Genomic DNA, 19,564 nt, shown 5'->3' with positions numbered 1-19,564 from the left:
TTCAGGCATAATGATTTTGCACCAAATGCCAAGCGAAGTCCTTAGCACTTTTGAAAGTATAAAGATAGTATTAATAACGATTTAAACCGCTGATTGTATGCGACATTCTTGTAACCAAAAAAAAAAGTATTATCACTCACGTGGTCTTATACCGAAGGTGGATCCTTTCACCTATTATCACTTGCTTTTTAGTTGGAAGGCCAAATCATTAGATGCATTATATTGACATTTTCGAAATTTTGTATACTTACAAAAATAATAAACTTTGTTTGCCAAAGTAGTAATAAAATTTTAACGAAAAGTAAATAACTTTAAACTTTCTCATCTATTGTTTTCAGGTAATTTTCGAAGATTAAATCATTAAACAACAGGATACATCACTCTGTCTGAAAGAAGATTAAAATGAAAAAGGTGAACAAATGTTTGGTTCCTGCTCACAATTGTACATAAGACTGCATGCAATCACCCCATCCTAGAAAGCAAAGAGACCCAATACCCAGCTAAGTGTTGTCTGTGTCGCTCTTTCGTTTATTCACATGCCAATTTGGTGTCGAAGCTGCTCAAGCAGATTGCAAACGCCTGGAAAGCAGACAGTGGATATCTGTAATCCATGGTAACATTTCCTTCCCATCTTTACCAAACTGGAGAATTATCTTATCGTGGTCCGACTGTGCTGGCTGTGATGGTGTTGGTGTCCCTGCTGCTGGTTGGTTTGCGGCAATCAGCAGAAAATTCTTGACTGATGCAACTGTTACACGTCCTCTAAAGTTCAGGCACCAGCACTGTAACTGCTCATGTCGTCTTGGTTGTTTGTTCTTGAGAACCAGTGGTCTATCCTATCCTTCATCCTCTTCATCACTGGACCCAACAATGTCCGAGAACCTGGCACTACTAAACTCAGATGAGTTGTCAATAGCCTTCGAGAAAGAGATGCTTCGAAATGAGTCTTCAAGGGATCGGGGCAGAAGCTCAGGCTGGCCGGGGACAATGCCACCTGCCTCAATGGCTGAGGCAGGAATTGAGTACATACTGCAATGCATAGCACATTCAGCTCATATTAGACCTGGGCAATGTTGTAGCTACCAGTGGGGACCTTCGGAGAGACTTATTGAATAGAATCTCCGGCTTCGACCAGGTGGTGAAAGCTGAGTGTTGTTGTATGGAGGTTGCGTGTCATAAATTATGAATTTGGTATCAAGAAAATTCGACCTGAAGATGAAAAACAAACTTTAGGGTGTTCTTATTTGCAAAATTAACGAATACGTTAAAACTAAGATTAGAAAAATGAATTCAACGGTGCATACTTCACACTAACATCTATGCATCAAATGATCAAAATACAATCCTCACAGACACATTTACAACCTAACAAATTGTAAACACTAATTTTTTTCTATTTTTGTTTTTTTATTATTATTAAAATTATTATAATAATAATAATAATATTATTAAATATATTATTACAAGCCCAAAATCGAGGCCCAATTACAAACTTGGTGGCCCAGATCGAGAAACCCTAACCCTTTTAGGGTTTTCTGAAAATCCCAGCCGCCCCAGCCAACGGTTCAGCTTTCAGCCGCCTCTGATGATTCCAATAGTCTCCGGCAGCAGCCGACGCCTCTACCAGGTGTTCCACCCCGCTGTAGCCACGACACCGCCGTCTCAAAGAAGCCTCCAGAAACGCCTCGTCATCACCCCACGTCGAGCTCTATGGTGAGTCACCACCATAGCTATGGTGACTCACCGAGAAACCCTTCTGTGACCAGTCCGAGGAGTGTTTCGTCGAGGCTATAAAAGCCTCGACTCACCTGCAAAATAAAGAAGGGGAGGAAGAACAGGAGATAACAGACAACAACAGACAGCCACGAAACAGCAAACAGAGAGAACCCAAAAGAAAAAAATAGAGGAGAGAGCAAGAACCAGAGAGACAACAACAAAATAAACCCCACAACAGCTAATCAAAATAAAAAAGAGAAGATAGAAAGAGACTTACCCTCGGAGAACCCAAACGTCACTGGGAACCATAGAGAACCGAAGGTAAAACCCTCGGTTTATTGTAGATCTAGAGTTATCAAATGGCTTTTATGGGTAAATAAGGTCGGATTTAGGTTGAGGGTTTAAAGATCTTCATTTTGAGGTATAAATTTAGTCGCCGACCACCGCCGGCGTGGTCATTGGCGTCGAGTACGGCGGCCGATCGGTGCTTGGGCTCCCTCCGGGCGGAGGTTTTAAAAGCGAAATGAGAGAAAAAAAAATTTTCTCTCTGATAGAGAGAGAGGAAAAAAGAAAAAATGAAAGCAAATGGCCAAAGAGGCCGGTTAAAAGGGTAATTAAATCCCTCCCCAAAACGACGCCGTTTTAGGGAGGGTACCTGTGTAATTTCGCGCATGGTCAAACCCTTTCCGCAGCCATCCGAGTTTTGTAATTATTCATTTTAGTCACTGAAATTACATTTATGAGCATATTAATATTATCTTCGAATTTTACTTTATTATTTTTTGGTCACTGCATCAGTTTATATATATTTTAGGATAAATACGTATTTAGTCCTTTAGTTTTAATAAATAATATTTTAATCCTGAGTATATATTTTTAATTTATTTTAATCTGATATTCGAATTTTATATAATTGTATTTTATTCACTAAATAAATAAATGGGCAAAATAGCATGTTTAATCCCTGTAATTTTAAATAATTAATTACAAATTAGGTATTTAATTTTATTAGATTATAATTTAGTCCCTAAGTTTAATATTTTCATTTATTTTACAAGCTTTATTACTTTTTATTTTTTTCATACCATGTTTTAATTTTATTTTAAACATTGTTTAATCATATGTTACTTTTATATATTTATGTTCATCTATATTTAATTATCATTACTATTACTATTATTATTTAATTATGTCAATATATATAGTCTTATAAATATATATAATATTTATTTATTTATTCTATTTTCCTATTTATAAATTTAATTTTATAAATTACTTTTAAGAAAAATAATCATATTTTGATATTTATTTATTTTTAATATCGAAAAAAAGAGCTGTCTTAAGGCACCTAGAAGCTCTTTTCTGATATTTCTAAATAAGTAAATATCTTATTTATGTATATTAATATATTTTCTTAAAATTATTTGAAATAATATGATTATAAATTAAATATATTTTGAATTTTAAATTTCTAATAATAGAGGCAATTTATAATTAAAAAGTACCAATTTTGGGCGTTGTAGGGGTGCTAATCCTTCCCTAAACGTAACCGACCACGAATCCCTTTTTATTATAAAAAAGAACGAATTTTTGGTTAAAACGCAGATCAATTCATCTTTTAACTGATGTTTTCTTAAAAACTCTTTTAAAAGATAATTTTTAGGTAATCGACCTACCTGACCCAAAAGGCCGATGGCGACTCCCAAATTATTTTGAAAATCATTTATTCATATCACTTTTCCCGCCAAGTATAAAAATTCGTGCCCGGACGAAAATCGGTTACGACAGCTTGGCGACTCCGCTGGGGATAATGTTCAAACTTTTAAAATCAATTATAAATTGTCTCTATTAATTATAAATTAAAAATTCATATATTTAATTTATAATTCTTTCTTTTCAAATTTTTTATATACTTATTATTTTCATAGTATTTATATATTTTCTTATTAATATTTCATTTTATTTGCAAGTATTTTATTTCATTATTTATTTTTCTGTCAGAGGTTTGAACATTTATCCTCACACACAACACTTGCATTGCATAACATAAAGCTCTATAATTGAGTTTGTCCCTTTTAAGTGGGAGTGAAAGCGACGTCTTCGTGAGAATTTATTCTCCGTGTCAGACCTAGCAAGTAACTTTCGGGGTTCATATGCTCTATGTCTTCGTGAGAATTTATTCTCCGTGTTAGTCATAGAGAAATGTATCCCCTCGAATTGAACTCGATCCGCTTAAGTCTGTAATGGACTAGGATTGAGGGTTTGACAGCCCAAGGGGGAATCAACAAGAACAGTTCGAGTACTTTTACTCCTAGAACTGAAAACCTGCATATAATAAACCCTAGAAACTCTCCCGATCTGAAACCATGCCAAAATTTTGTCAGTAGGTATACACAAAGGAGAAATAAGCTCTAGCTTTTAATTTATTTTATTTCCTTTTCTTTTTCCTGAATAAATGCATGCGAACTAGAAATCATGCGGTTAGGTTAATTTTTCCAAACAAAGCATGGAAACTAGAAAGCATGAGGTTAGGATTTATTATATACCATGATAAATAAATTTTTTCTTTCAATTAGTTGGTATTAACCATTTTATTTTTTTCTTATTTTCCCATGTATGTTATTTTTGCTCTAATTTGTTTAAATTATTTTCTTTTGTTTGCATTGCATGATCATGACCAAAAGGTGTTAACTGAAAAGACTGTTCATCAAATTAGAAAGAAGTCATAAATGGACAAAAAGTTTTATGATCAAACAAAATATGATGCGGCCAAGAAAAGACATCCTGAGGGAACTCTGAAGATAGAGAAGAGCTATGCACCTAGAGATCATGTGTCCATTAAGGAGCAAAAGGAGATACGAGAAATAAGAGAGCAGATGTCCAAGATGATGGATAGAATATCTGTTTTGGCCAAAAGAGAATAGATTCCTGCACAGAAAGCGAGAAAGCTTAATGAAGATAATCCTGCAATTTCAGATATGCAAGGGACTTCTGATCCTAACCAATTGGAGAAGTTACAGACAATCATCATTTGTATTCACAAATCGTATGGAGATATTAAAGAAATGTTGACTACTGTAAAAGCTCCCAGAGATGAGAAGAAATCATGTAATCAGAAATCATCAAAGTTTGGTCTGCTCCCGACGTCTAAAACTCAGGTTCAATCCAAAACAAAAGGTGGTTCTCATTTTGATGCTATCCCCATATCATATAAAGAGTTATATGAGAAGCTACTTGAAGCACGAGAAGTGGATCCATATTATATAAAACCGTTCCAACCTCCGATTCCAAATTGGTATGACATCAACGTTCATTGTGAATATCATGCCGGAGCTCAAGGACATACCATTGAGAATTGTCTTGCCTTCAAACGTCGAGTCCAAAGTCTTTTGGATCATGAAACCTTAGAATTTATGGTAAATGATCGACCTAGTTTGGTAACCGAGGGTCCTGTTAGATTAATACCAAAAGTCTTCAAAGGTAAGAATATTAGAAGGGGCGCCCAGAAAGAAGAAGATTTGCTGAGATTTGAAGCTCAAATACGTCATTTGAAGATTGAAAACGATAAATTGAGCACCAAAATGGAAACCATACATGAATATTTCCAGAAGGTCAGTCAAGCCTTTCAAAATGCTAGTATAGGGAACACCCCAGAAGAGTGGATAACAGGGGTCACCAAACTAAAGAAGAACTGTAACATACATAAAGGACGAGCCAAGAAGTTTTATCATAATTCACGAGTTGCAGAAGAAAGATGCAATACGTCTGTTAATGAATTGAAAAGATGTCAAGTCGAAAATCAAAGGTTAAATAGTGCAATGACCAACATGGAAGCATCATATCAGATTCATCAGCATGATATCGATACTGAATTGAAAGCCACACAGGCCAAGAACAAGACATTGAAGAAATGTTTAGATGATTATGGAGATCTTGTACGAGGACTTTTTGAACACAAAGATTCTCTCACAAGAAAAAATGAACAACATTGTTTACAACTTCGAGAATTGACACAAAGGATAAAGGAAAAAGACAATGTCATGAATGAAGCTGCTGCTCAAGCAAACAATGTGGTTCATAAACTGGTGACTTAGCTGGCTTCACAAGAGAATTAAAGCAGATGGATAACTCCACACCTGAGTATGAGTAGAAGTTAGTTTGGCTTTTAAGTGAAATAGAGAAATTAGGAGTGAAAGCTATTCCCTACATGTAAAAGTTTTGTTTGATGTACCGAAACTTTTGTGTTCAATGAAATCTGTTCTAAGATGATCACTCTTGAGTAACACCTTTTCATACATGCATTTATATTTTGTATCTGTGCATTTCCATTTTGTATTCCTACTTTTTACATCTTTGCATTACACAGTTTGCATTCTTATTTTTGCATTTATGCATTTTCGCATTTACATTACATTTTTTAAAGTACTGTTATATACATTAAATATAAAAACATGTAAGTAATTAATGAAAGGTTTTGTAACAGTAAAACCAAGGTCATTCATTCATTTTACTTTACCATCATCATGACAACAATGGAGCAATCTTATGAGGGATTACAAGATCAGTGGCCAGAACAATTGACAGGGTTACCTCAGGATATAAGGAAAAAAACATCAGATTCAGTACCAGATGGATCAAATCAAATTATTCAGGGAATGACATCTGATAAAGAAAAGATAATTGCTAAAGAGAAATCGTGCTATCAGATTAAAGGGTCAAGAAATATAGCATACCCTGGGGCATCCCAATTGAACCCAAAGAATAGCCTTGTTCATTATTCACAATATGAGGAAAGATTTAAGAAGATGGATGAAGCAATCAAAAATATGAAATGTGTTGGTAATTCCCACAAAGAACTAGAAGCAAGAGAACTCAGTTTGGTTCCATATTTGATTATTCCCTATGAATTCAAAATGCCTGATTTTGAGAAATATGATGGCACCAGTTGTCCCTTAATCCATTTGAGAATGTTTTGCAGAAAAATGGAAGGATATTTAAGTTCTGATGATATGTTAATTCACTCTTTCCATGATAGCCTTATTGGCCCAGCAGTAGTCTGGTACAATCAGTTGACCCAAGAACAGATCAAGAGATGGGTAGATCTAGCTGAAGCATTTTTGGGACAATATCGGTATGTTAAAGGCTTAGCTCCAACACGTATGGATCTTCGAAGAGTAAAGAATAAAACCAATGAAAGATTTCAAGAATATGCCTTAAGATGGAGAGGAATGGCAGAACAAGTTCAACCTCCCATGTTAGAAGAAGAGATATCACATATGTTTCGGGATTCCATTCCTGCTCCTTTCTGCGAGTTAATGCAGGCAAATCCGACGAAGGAATTCAAGAATCTTATGACAAGTGGAGATTTAATTGAGAATGTAATCAGTGAAGGAAACTCAAAAGTCACATCCAATAGCTCGATTGATCAGAGAGCTAAAGTTGGTAATGTGAATGAGTATCACATCCAAAGTCCTCGCATTTGCAAAAGAAAAAGAGCAAGTAACTGTTCGGATCGACCAAAGAAAGTCATGAGATCAAGAAAAACTTTGGAAGTATTCCAAACTTCCATTTCAGACTTGTATCCTCATTTGGTTAAAGGTCAATACATCACACCAAGACCAACTAAAGTGACATCAAACCCTTCTGCTCATAGCTATGATCAATATAGTGTTTGTAATTTCCAATTGGGGGTAAAGGGGCATTCTACAGGCAATTATAGGCCACTGTTAAAAGAAATTGAGATGCTTGTTGACAAAGGGGTTTTGACACAAGAAATGATCAAGAAATGGGGGGCAAATGAAGAAAAGAACCCTGATCCTATTACATACCATTATAGGAGTAATGAGGCATAATAAAATAAATAAGTGGAAGTGTTATCTACCACTGTAGTACTTTCTGTTTTCAGCATCTTGTTTGAACTTTTTTTTTTCCTTCCTCCACCTTTTGTGCAATAAATAAATATGTTTTGCTTTTATGGTTATGAACAAGGAATCAAGTTTTAACCTTGAGATTATTAAGTATCAAGTAGATTAAATATTCTTTTAATTTTTCAAGAGTTATAGATCTATTGGCAAGTGGTAAAATTATATCTTCAATATCTCATCCAATGCCAATTACTCGACCCTTACCAAAACTAAATCCTAACACTACATTTATCTGAGATTCTGAAGAAATGTCTCTACTTGTTTTTGAGACATCAACTCTAGATGTTTACCTTCTCGGATAGAGTTGGTTGGTTTATGATATTATCCCTTCCACCATATACATGACTTTAAAAGTCACACATTTATCCTTCCAAACACAAAACCATCATAAACCAAAAGACCTCAGAAGAACCAAACTTTCAATTATCCATGAATTTTACTGCAAGAAGAGACGAGATGAGGCATCATGGACCAACTCATTGATGATAATTTCGAGTGATTAGGGCATACTCAAAGAAGAAGGGGAAAGTGATTGATTAAAATAAATATATCATGCATTAATTACATTTTTTCATGTAAATAAAGTTAATCTTGAATATTCATCCCCCTGTGGATACTTCTTTTTACAAAGGTTTCTGTGTATGAGATGATGAACGGCATTGTTTCATTTATCCTTTAATATATATATATATATATCCTTTGTTGTCCCCATTTGAGCCTGAATAATTTTTCTTCTAATTCAACCCTAACCAAGGATCACCCTCTACATTGGGGGGCAAGGTAAAGGATATTGGCTCACAAGAATAAAGATTTTCAATACATTTTTATTACGAAGACAAGTTTCCATGAAGTCATGAAAGTTTTGAACTACAAGGTATGTCAAATACAGAGTGCTTGAAGATCAATCCAATCAAGAATAATGGAAAATCTCCAAAATGCAAAAGGAAAAGGAGGTGCTCAAAGAAATTAAAGTATTATACTCATCCAGCAAAGAAAGAAGAAAGAAAAAAGAAAAAGAAAAAAAAGGAAAATTGAATCAAGAGGAGTGACTTATTGAGCCTCAAGTTACAAGGTTGATCAAGTACAAACAATAAGAGAAAGAAATGTTGGAGATATGAGAAAATGGAAACGAATCCAAAATTTTGCAGTCTAGAGGGAACCAGATGATGGAAAAATCCCCAACAAAGCAGATCCAAGTTAAGCAAGGCAAAGTGAAGGCATCATAATGAATTGATCATTGGTTTGATTACCTTTAAACACTTATTTGGGCCTTTTTATCCCTTTCTTTCATAACTATAAGCCATGACCTACGTTACGTACCTGAAAAGTCCATTTTAATCATACATGGATTTCTAAGTAAAAGAGATTATCTTTAGAATTCATTCCGCCTCTCAAGATTGATTTTTATTTGCAAAAATTGGTTTTTAAAATCTTTAAAGCATGATATAATAAAAAAAATGATAAAAGGGGGTTCAAGATATAAATTTTTAAATAATATCTTGAAACCAAAGGAGGATTCGTGTTGAAAACCTGTAAAGGCGGCTCGAATATTGAATGGTGCAACAAACGACATAAGAGATGATCATAAATGAAGCATCGCACATCTCAAAAGACGTTCCTGAGATTCTGGAATCGAGAAGCATCTCTACAAGATGAACATAACAACCATTTCTTCAAGTTAGTGGAAGCCGAAGCGACATACTGAACCAACTTGAAAGAACCTACTTTACCAGAATCCACCTACACCTTAAATCAGTCAATAGTTTTGACACTTGCCATAGGACTATGATTTTTGAATGATTTAAAAGTGTAGTTGATTTATTTGATATTCATTAAACTCATTGTTTATAATTTGATTATATTGTGAACCTGAAAGGGGTAATACTTTGCAAAATTCTTTCATTCTTCAATAAAGAAATGAGAAAAAACATTTTCAAACACGACAGTCTCAAATGGAGAAGGTCCTTGAAGCAAATTGTTGCTTATTCTACCTCTGTTGAAGAAAAAGAATGAATGAGGCTAGAATGATGAAACACTTCACATTTTTGAAGGCAAGTGGTCCAAGAAGCCAGAAAGTATGGATAATTAAACTTATGACACTCTCCTATGACATTATTAGTAGCTCATCAAGAAAGATTATCGTTTATCCCATGCTGAGGATGATAAGAATCACCAGAAAGATTATTTTCCCCAACCATTAATTCATGTTCTCTAGAAGATTACATCATAGAGCTATGAACAAGTCACTACCTGCACTCTGGTTATACCGTGATGCTGGCTCAAGTCTTGATACATCATTGCTACTTCTTCTATGCCGATCATTTTCTTTGTCAATATGATATCCATTATGTCCTTCAGAAGATTGCTGAATTTGAATTTGAGGACTTATGGCACATAACAAGACATTGGAACAGAATATACCCTTATAGGCCTTTTTATATAGGGTAACATTGGTTACAAGATTCCAAAAGTTGAAAATGACATGTTTTACTGTTAACTAAACTGTTCCATGATTTGAAAAGAGTGGGATATATTGAAACAGCAGAAGAGACAGTCACTGTAGCAATCATTGCAAGAAAATGCACCAATCTTTTAGTTCATCCTGATGATGTTTATTTCTTCCAGTAAGGTTGTTACGCTGGATACCACCGACAACAAAGTCGAATTCGACAAATCTACTCATCAATTGCTCCAACCGATCATCATTCAGTTCTTGCACATCTATTTTCAAAAGTATGCCAAGACAGTAAAAGGCAACTTCTGCATCATTGATCCCAGAGAAAAAGAAAGACATGACATGGGTATCACCGGAGAACGTGTCTCTAGCAGCTCCTCGTGTATGATTTTTAGGGAAATCTAGAAGCATTTCCACCTCATCAGGTTCAATTGGAGTAACTTTATTCCTTCCAACACATACCAGATTCCATTTTCAGCACTCATCAAGAACATACTTCTGGACACTCGAAGATGGCTCATCGTCATAAGCTGCAAGAACCTTACAGCTCCTTTCTGTCAATTTAGCACTTCTTGTACATGTTTGTAAACAGTTCAACTTTGTTCTTAGATCCCAGGAAGGCCATCATTTCTTTGTCAATGGAAAAACATCAGCACATGGAGGAAGCAGAATAAGAGAAAATCTGTTCTCAATTGGCAGATTATGAATATAGCCTATTTTCAGTGTAGCATCATGAAAATGCTTCGAATCTACAAATTTTGGCTCTACATCAAATAAGTATTGTGATATCCCAGTCCAAACATTAACTGGAGCAAGTGCCACGTTCTCGTAGTAGAAATAAGGAGACCCAATATCCTCTTCTAGAAGTGTTCTTTGAGTTATCTGATCTGGTTTGGTATGAACCCCAAAAACCAATCATTGGATTTGAAAGATGAATTTGCTCATAGTAGAAATAAGGAGGCCCAATAGCATCTTCTGGAAGTGTTCTTTGAGTTATCTGATCTGGTTCGGTAGGAACCCCAGAACCAATCATTAGAATTAAAAGATGAACTGCATGATCGTCTTCATTAAGAAGCTTCTTTTCAAGCTTCTTCTGCTTATTCCTTTCCCAAAAATCATAGCTCGAGTTTTGCCTTTTCTTGTAATTGGGATCATTATATAATGGCTTCCTATCTTCTCCTGAAAGAAGTGCGTCAGCAGCCTTAGCCATTTGAGCAGCACATATAAAATCTGTCAAATCTGTAATTGATGAATCTAGACCACATCTCTCCATGGCTATTGAAGCCTTAACCTATGAATATCCTGTTTTTGTCAAGTATAACAGTTTATTCTCCTCATCAGAATCAGAATTCAGGATTTTCTCGGTATCAGAAGAACTATCAATATCTGTGAAATCATCTTGAAAGATCGCTTCATAATCAGATGAGTTGTTATCAGAATCAACATGTTACATGGGTGTTGATTTTTTCAGAGCATTATATATGTAGTCTTGCCAGTACATCAGATTATGTTTGCATAAATTGGTTTCTCTCCTATGGAAAAGTATACTTCAGAGATGGCCTTCACTGAAAGATGATAAGCCACTGCGTCAGCCTGGAACAGATTACCAAGTTATTTTTACTGCTCTGTCTGACTAAGATCCCTCCAGATATAGAAAATGGTCACCTCATTCAGAAGACACATATCTCAGGCGTTTCTGTCAGAATAATTGAGTATTTCTTAAGTTTGTGACAACATGAAGAGAATTTCTCCAGTTACATGACGATACTACTGTTTAGTGACACCAGAATGAGAGTATTCAAGATAAACAGATTTGGGGCATGAATAAAGCCACAAGTACCTACAACAGTGCATTGTCAAAATTAGACCTCATGAGGATCATGATATTCCAGTCAAACATACATTGAGAGTGAATCAGAAGCAGAATATTGAGGCATCTCAAAAGCCCAATTCAGACAGATATAGAATATTGGGGCATTTTGAAGGCTTACGTCAGTATGAATATCTGGGCATTTTTGAAGGCTCATCTCAACAAGAAGTAATGTTGAGCACACTTTTAACATCTGTATCAGCAAAATGCTGGGGCATGCTGAAAGCCCATTTTAATCAGAATCAAGAATGTTGAACATTCGTATCAGCAATTATTGGGGCATGCTGAAGGCCCATATCATCCTGTGTCAATATCATTGACTTGAACAAATATTTCCAATGGGACAGAAAGATATGAAGAATAAAAATGATAAAACAGTGATAGTCGAGCTGACTATACATAATTGTTTCGTTCATCAGGTAGTTGCATTAGAATCCTGTTGTTGAACAAATATCTACTCAGCAAGTATGGTTTTCAAATACCCAATCTTCTTAACCGTGTTTCATATGACATCGTGTTCTTTGTTAAGCTACATCACGGTTACATGAATAAAGATGGTCCCCTTTTAGACTATTCGATCCAAGGATTAGTTCCTCGAGATTTCAAACTCTGAATTTGGCCTTTTGTGTGTCGGTGATAATTGAAAATATTTCTTTAAGATTCCTGTCAGTTAGTTTCAACCATACTGTTGAGGTTACGAAGCTGTTTTTCACATCAGTTTTGTTTACTTGATGACATTGAAGAGAGAAGCTCATGTATATTGCTCTTCCCCGATGTTACTGGGGTTATCATTGCCAGCTAGACTGAACCGAGTTTTCATCTATTTGGTTAATCATGTACGTTTCATCCCCAGCATCAAGAATTCTACGTATATCTTTTCATACATGGCTCTTATAGTGGGTGTGTTTCTAATTCCTACAATGCTAGTTATAGAAGAAAACATAATCAGTATTACATTTGCCTTTGCCATAGATGATATCAAGATCAGTTGGTATTTCCTATTCAATTCAACACCAGCACATTTTGTGAATTTGACCAACTTTTTGGTCATACCAACATATCACTTGTATCCCCATTGAGTTTTGTTCTCAAATGGTCTTGTGACATCATACAAAAGCTTTGAACATTAGGCAAAGAGCTTCAATGATTGAGAAATCTTGGCAGAAGCCACAGAAAAGGATGAATGTGTTGTCAAATACTTCCTTGACCAATAATCCGAGCAGAAACCATAGGAAAAGATGAATGTATAGTCAAATGTTTTACGAACCAGTGATTATGGTGCTGAACCAATGTTGCAATCATATGGTTTCCATTTATTGATCCAAGATGAAGTTTGTCTTCTTCAACCCCAAGATTAGAAGTGAGATATAATGAAGATTTCTTTCCAAGGAAAGTTGAAATTTTAAACAAGAAACTAATGGGGTCAACTAAGGTTGAACTACATGTTGTTGTTAAGCATCTCGACATGATATTGGTCCAAGTTGCCTTATTCGAGATCTGATTATATGTGGAGACATGAAAGGAATTAAGATAAATCCTCCTTGTGATATGTTTCAAGAGTTAAATTGGAACAGACTCTACTCTCCTAATTAATCCCTGCTGAGTCAGGCATATCTACATCTACACTCTTCAAAGATGATAAATTCTCTTTTTAAAGATGATAGATTCTCTTTTCAAAGATGAAAGCTTTATGGGATTTCTACACAAGTCCAAGCAAATAAAGTTGGTTTTATCCAAGACAAAATGGGGCATCAGGGTCATAATTTTGACTACGACAAGAGTTCCACAAGTGAAACATTTCTTCTGAGACTTTCATGAAGCAAAGAAGACAGCACCACGATACAAGTTGATCAGATGATTCTGCAGAAATGCAAGCTTGATAGCATAAGTTGCTACACTGATATCCAGAGGTAACCCTGGCAATAAATGATGAACTGAAGGAAGACCAAGTTCACCACTTTGAAGTCAAATGAAGATTGCATCAACATTCATGCATTCATAAGAATATCATTTACACAATAGACAATGCATTACATTGATACATTTTAGTGCATTCAAACATGAAGTTTTACAGATCTTCGGAAGAACAAGAAGATTCATGGTAAAAAATACCTTACAAGAAGAAGGTATTCAAAACCAAAAATACAGGAATCACGCAAACATCTGAAGAAGAGATGGACGCAATCCACAAGAATGAGCATTATCTTGAGATTGGGGCATGTTACCAATCAACATGTTATTTTGAAAAATAATAAGAAAATGATTTCCATAGTTTCTCATTTTATCTTTTCTAAAAATGAAATTGTTGAAAAGTAAGAAAACGATTTCCTTAGTTTTTTTACTTAGTAAACTATTTCCCACATCTGTAAGTCCTGTAGTGCATGATGTTTCCAAAAAGCCTTCGGGAGCTTTTTGATGTTGTTATTTTGAAAAATAATGAGAAAACGATTTCCATAGTTTCTCATTTTATCTTTTCTAAAATGAAATTGTTGAAAAGTAAGAAAGCGATTTCCTTAGTTTTTTTACTTAGTAAACTATTTCCCACATCTGTAAGTCCTGCAGTGCATGATGTTTCCAAAAAGCCTTCGGGAGCTTTTTGATGTTTTTAAAGCCTTAGGGTCATCTGTAAGTCCTGCAGTGCATGATGTTTCCAAAAAGCCTTCGGGAGCTTTTTGATGTTTTTAAAGCCTTAGGGTCATCTGTAAGTCCTACAGTGCATGATGTTTCCAAAAAGCCTTCGGGAGCTTTTTGATGTTTTCAAAGCCTTAGGGTCATCTGTAAGTCCTGCAGTGCATGATGTTTCCAAAAAGCCTTCGGGAGCTTTTTGATGTTTTTAAAGCCTTAGGGTCATCTGTAAGTCCTGCAGTGCATGATGTTTCCAAAAAGCCTTCGGGAGCTTTTTGATGTTTTTAAAGCCTTAGGGTCATCTGTAAGTCCTACAGTACATGATGTTTCCAAAAAGCCTTCGGGAGCTTTTTGATGTTTTCAAAGCCTTAGGGTCATCTGTAAGTCCTACAGTGCATGATGTTTCCAAAAAGCCTTCGGGAGCTTTTTGATGTTTTCAAAGCCTTAGAGTCATCTGTAAGTCCTACAGTTCATGATGTTTCCAAAAAGCCTTCAGGAGCTTTTTGATGTTTTCAAAGCCTTCGGGTCATCCGTAAGCCCTGCAGTGCAGGATGTTTTTCCAAAAAGCCTTCGGGAGCTTTTTGATGTTTTCAAACCTTCGGGTCATCTGTAAGTCCTACAGTGCATGATGTTTCCAAAAAGCCTTCAGGAGCTTTTTGATGTTTTCAAAACCTTAGGGTCATCTGTAAGTCCTGCAGCGCATGATATTTTTAAGACCTCTTGAATGATGTTTTCAACATTTCAGTCTTACTCAAAAGAAGAAAATGAAAAAAATTATTGTTTTTCCTTTTTTGCTCTATTCTTGTTAACACAAGAATAAGCAAAGAGGGGCAGTTGTAAACACTAATTTTTTTCTATTTTTGTTTTTATTATTATTATTATTATAAATTATTATTATTATTATTATTATTAAATATATTATTACAAGCCCAAAATCGAGGCCCAATTACAAACTTGGTGGCCCAGACTGAGAAACCCTAACCCTTTTAGGGTTTTCTAAAAATCCCAGCCGCCCCAGCCAACGGTTCAGCTTTCAGCCGCCTCTGATGATTCCAATAGTCTCCAGCAGCAGCCGACGCCTCTATCAGGTGTTCCACCCCACTGTAGCCACGACACCGCCGTCTCAAAGAAGCCTCCAGAAACGCCTCGTCATCACCCCACGTCGAGCTCTATGGTGAGTCACCACCATAGCTATAGTGACTCACCGAGAAACCCTTCTGTGACCAGTCCGAGGAGTGTTTCGTCGAGGCTATAAAAGCCTCGACTCGCCTGCAAAATAAAGAAGGGGAGGAAGAACAGGAGATAACAGACAACAACAGACAGCCACGAAACAGCAGGCAGAGAGAACCCAAAAGAAAAAAATAGAGGAGAGAGCAAGAACCAGAGAGACAACAACAAAATAAACCCCACAACAGCGAATCAAAATAAAAAAGAGAAGATAGAAAGAGACTTACCCTCGGAGAACCCAAACGTCACCGGGAACCATAGAGAACCGAAGGTAAAACCCTCGGTTTATTGTAGATCTAGAGTTATCAAATGGCTTTTAGGGGTAAATAAGGTCGGATTTAGGTTGAGGGTTTAAAGATCTTCATTTTGAGGTATAAATTTAGTCGCCGACCACCGCCGGCGGTGGTCATTGGCGTCGGAGTACGGGCGGCCGATCGGTGCTTGGGCTCCCTCCGGGCGGAGGTTTTAAAAGCGAAATGAGAGAAAAAAAATCTCTCTGATAGAGAGAGAGGAAAAAAGAAAAAATGAAAGCAAATGGCCAAAGAGGCCGGTTAAAAGGGTAATTAAATCCCTCCCCAAAACGACGTCGTTTTAGGGAGGGTACCTGTGTAATTTCGCGCATGGTCAAACCCTTTCCGCAGCCATCCGAGTTTTGTAATTATTCATTTTAGTCACTGAAATTACATTTATGAGCATATTAATATTATCTTCGAATTTTACTTTATTATTTTTTGGTCACTGCATCAGTTTATATATATTTTAGGATAAATACGTATTTAGTCCTTTAGTTTTAATAAATAATATTTTAATCTTGAGTATATATTTTTAATTTATTTTAATCTGATATTCGAATTTTATATAATTGTATTTTAGTCACTAAATAAATAAATGGGCAAAATAGCATGTTTAATCCCTGTAATTTTAAATAATTAATTACAAATTAGGTATTTAATTTTATTAGATTATAATTTAGTCCCTAAGTTTAATATTTTCATTTATTTTACAAGCTTTATTACTTTTTATTTTTTTCATACCATGTTTTAATTTTATTTTAAACATTGTTTAATCATATGTTACTTTTATATATTTATGTTCATCTATATTTAATTATCATTACTATTACTATTATTATTTAATTATGTCAATATATATAGTCTTATAAATATATATAATATTTATTTATTTATTCTATTTTCCTATTTATAAATTTAATTTTATAAATTACTTTTAAGAAAAATAATCATATTTTGATATTTATTTATTTTTAATATCGAAAAAAAGAGCTGTCTTAAGGCACCTAGAAGCCCTTTTCTGATATTTCTAAATAAGTAAATATCTTATTTATGTATATTAATATATTTTCTTAAAATTATTTGAAATAATAGGATTATAAATTAAATATATTTTGAATTTTAAATTTTTAATAATAGAGGCAATTTATAATTAAAAAGTACCAATTTTGGGCGTTGTAGGGGTGCTAATCCTTCCCTAAACGTAACCGACCACGAATCCCTTTTTATTATTAAAAAGAACGAATTTTTGGTTAAAACGCAGATCAATTCATCTTTTAACTGATGTTTTCTTAAAAACTCTTTTAAAAGATAATTTTTAGGTAATCGACCTACCTGACCCAAAAGGCCGATGGCGACTCCCAAATTATTTTGAAAATCATTTATTCACATCACTTTTCCCACCAAGTATAAAAATTCGTGCCCGGACGAAAACCGGTTACGACACAAATAATGTCGACAACAAACAAACTAACGAGCATTTCCAGGAGAATATTACATTGTTTCCTTCCTCAAAATTGTCAAGTACCTAACTTATAATATAAAATATAATACGATATGTGGTTTAGCACATTTTGCATTCAAAGCCTGATAAAATAACAGAGCAACATTATCTAGGAAGGGACCAGAAATCCTACCTGAGTTTTCCAATGTATTTGCTGCTAGATCTCGATATGCTATCTGCATCCATAGAGATTACATACCCTGTGCAAGTAGTTCTACTGGTCCGTTTTGCAGAAAGAAGAAACTTTCCATTTTCAACAAGCAAAGCTGCATAGAGAAATATAGCAAAGATTAGGGTCACGCACCCAAATATATATGGTACATAAATAAAAAGCAAGAAATTATATCTCCATAGACAGGAGGGTCAGAATAGTACATGAGAAAACTAACACCATGATAATGTGCTATCTATAACTAGTAGGAAACAAGGAGACAAAATAAGAGAAATAGTTAACCTTATGGCGAGTAAAATTCAAAAACAAAAAATGATCCCAGGTCATCATGCAGCAAAGAAGACTGACAAAACCTTATTTAAGTTGCATGCGAACACATGTTGAAGTTCAACTTATTCTAGCGGAAAAATTACATTGGACCAGTTCCAAATAGAAATAATGTGTAGCAAACTGCTATTCAACCCAATATAACTCCTTATCTATAAACCATTCAGTGTAATTTATATTATGTTTATAAAATTTTACTGTAAAATATAATAACTAAACTTGTACCGTTTCTTTTCCTATACTTGCTCTTTTTGTTGTACTAATCCTCTCATTGTATTATTTTTTTTCCTATATCATTCCTTTTTTGTACTAATTCTTTTACTGTATTGTTTCGTATATTGTACTATTTATTGTACTATTTCTTTAATTTCATTTTATAGCACAATACAAAATCATGAGAATATATGATACTCGAGTCATTAAGTGAACACTTATATGCACTTAAAAATTATTCTGTTCGTACTATTAGAAACTAGACTGGAATACGAATCTAACCATATAAGTTAATTCTTCTAATTCAACTTGTACAATTTATGGAGAATTTTCTAATCCATCTTACAGAATCTGTTATGTTGCTCAAATTTCTGACATTTCATCGGTTAAAAATTCATATATTTTGTATACACTTCCAAATCAGTAGCCATTTGTTTTAAATAAAACTAGACTGATATACAAATCCAACAGTATAAAAATCATCTTCTAATAATTCTTTTAGAATTTATGGTGAATTTATAAATTTATTGTTCTGATTTCCCATTTAAACAGATTTTACTCATTTGCATTTCTTAGCTTATTCATTAATTATATTAGCTTATCAAATGAACATAAACTCTAACCTTTACCAAATTCATTTTTAAACATTTTCAATTGATTTTAATCATTATTCAAGCTTAGAATAACTCTATAATATTAACAACACAACAATCTATCCTTAAATCATTAACATTCAACTTGTTCATCATTCACTCTAACAATCAAACCCATGATTCAAGCATGGAAACAATGAAATATTACCCCCAATTGATAGAGAATTTAATATAAATTATTTTTCTATTTCATAGCATAATCTAAAAATTAAAGGAAAATAATTAAAATGAAGAAAATAAGAAAACTTACCTTGCCTTCTTTCTTCTTTGTAGTTCACGAATATATAGAGGAAGAAATAAGTTTTCTAGATATATCCTATAAAATATCTTTTGTATACTTGTAAAAATTTATTTAATTGAATATAAAATTCTTTTAATGTAAAATTACAACTTTATCCTTTAAAAATAATGATAATTACCTAATTACCATGCCACTTGTCCATATCATCTTCCTTTTATCATTTTCAAAGTAAAAAATGAACAAACTATTCATACTTTCCTAATTTACCCTTTTAATTTTTTAAAATTACAAACTAGTCACCATAATTAATAATTTCAGTTTAACATGGAAATTTCATCTAAATTCCA

The 19,564-nt window shown here is 34.2% G+C and overlaps 1 pseudogene; it reads right to left on the bottom strand.

Annotated features, from left to right (window-relative positions):
• Positions 1-355: 355 nt before the first annotated feature.
• LOC120217046 lies at positions 356-17,812 on the bottom strand (annotated as a pseudogene).
• Positions 17,813-19,564: the final 1,752 nt, after the last annotated feature.

Source organism: Hibiscus syriacus, unplaced genomic scaffold (genome assembly GCF_006381635.1).
Source record: "Hibiscus syriacus cultivar Baekdansim isolate YM2019G1 unplaced genomic scaffold, ASM638163v2 tig00110177_pilon, whole genome shotgun sequence".
NCBI classification, from domain to species: Eukaryota; Viridiplantae; Streptophyta; class Magnoliopsida; order Malvales; family Malvaceae; genus Hibiscus; species Hibiscus syriacus.
The sequence above is the reverse complement of the archived record's forward strand: the minus strand, read 5'-3'. Positions and strand labels throughout refer to the sequence as shown.